The sequence below is a fragment of the Octopus bimaculoides genome, chromosome 11 (genome assembly GCF_001194135.2).
Source record: "Octopus bimaculoides isolate UCB-OBI-ISO-001 chromosome 11, ASM119413v2, whole genome shotgun sequence".
Lineage (NCBI taxonomy): Eukaryota > Metazoa > Mollusca > Cephalopoda > Octopoda > Octopodidae > Octopus > Octopus bimaculoides.
This window is the reverse complement of record NC_068991.1, coordinates 40,672,330-40,673,499: the sequence shown is the minus strand read 5'-3', so window position 1 is coordinate 40,673,499 and position 1,170 is coordinate 40,672,330. Positions and strand designations below refer to the sequence as shown.

The 1,170-nt window shown below is 33.8% G+C and overlaps 1 protein-coding gene and 1 long non-coding RNA gene across 5 annotated transcripts in view; one reads left to right on the top strand and one right to left on the bottom strand.

Moving 5' to 3' along the window:
• The window catches only part of LOC106868475 (repetitive organellar protein), a 73,284-nt gene extending 72,805 nt beyond the window's left edge, over positions 1–479 (bottom strand). For all 4 annotated transcript variants that reach the window (XM_014913752.2, XM_014913756.2, XM_014913755.2 and 1 more), the window contains exon 1: positions 291–479. The gene's annotated coding sequence lies outside the window, so the exon portion shown is untranslated. The remainder of the gene's footprint in view (positions 1–290) is intronic.
• Positions 480–559: 80 nt separating this feature from the next.
• The window catches only part of LOC128249074 (uncharacterized), a 3,394-nt gene continuing 2,783 nt past the window's right edge, over positions 560–1,170 (top strand). The window contains exon 1 of the long non-coding RNA XR_008265190.1: positions 560–1,043. This is a non-coding gene — a long non-coding RNA (uncharacterized LOC128249074). The remainder of the gene's footprint in view (positions 1,044–1,170) is intronic.

Here is a 1,170-nt window from a genome sequence, read left to right as displayed (position 1 = left end):
AAAGAGCACAAACTGAAGGTGGTCAAATATGTAAGAAAAAAACCCTAAATTAAATTAAATTTTTTTGGATAAAAATTCTTTCGTAGGCTTTAAAAGAAATCGAAATTCACTAAAAGTTAACGACGACAAAAAGAAAGTTATTATCTTAGTAAAACTATCGTTTACTTTTTAATTGAAGATGTTTAAATCTTTCAAAAAACCCTAAATATGAAAAATTCAAAATATCGTTTACAACAAAAACAAAATAACTTGTCAGTTGGTCAAAGGTTTGAATAGAATTATGAAATTACCTCAGGCAACACCATACAATTTAAAATTAAAAAAATATTAACTGCTTCCTTCTTTTCACGGACAAACGTTGAATGAAATAAATTCCATTAAATGAGATTTAAATAAAACAATCAGAGAACCATAGCAGATCTAAATCCCTTTCAGACGTTTATTTCGTAAATTTTGGAAATTGAATTTGCCGGTTAAAAGCCTCGTTTTCGTTTATTTAGTTTCTCATCCGTTGCATCCTGGGATTCATATTTACATATTACCGGTTGGTTTAAATAGGCTTCAGTCGAGTTATATCCCGTGTAAACTCGCACCCACTCTCAATACCTGCTACTATAGGCGCGTAAGGCCAGCAAATTTGAGGGAAGAGGCAAATTGTTTACATCAACACGAATGCTCAACTGGTACTTATTTCATCGATCCAGGAGAAATTTGAACCCAAAATGTAAAGACGGACGAAATGCCGTTAAGCATTTTGCCAACCCACCGCCTTATAGTATCCTAATAATTATTGGCACAAGGCAATTTTAGGGCTTTAGTAAATTAAATCGATTCCAGGACTTGACAGGTGCTTTATTTTATCGCCTCCGAAAGGATAAAAGGCAAAGCCGATCCTGGTGGAATTTGAACTCAGCAGAAGGTAAAAAAAACAGCCCAGTGAGTCTTAACAAATATGTAGGAAACGAATATGATAAAAAAAAAAAAAATTACCCGCTGACGACCCCGGAGGGAGGAGAGGACTTTCGGAAAATTCAGAACTTTCGGTAAAATGGATATATATTGATTTTTTTTTCAACGGAATCCACAATTTTGGTTATGGAGGATCCGATTCTGAAAAAAAATTTCAAAAATCGTATTTTACAAATTTCAACCCCACCCCTTATCCTCCCT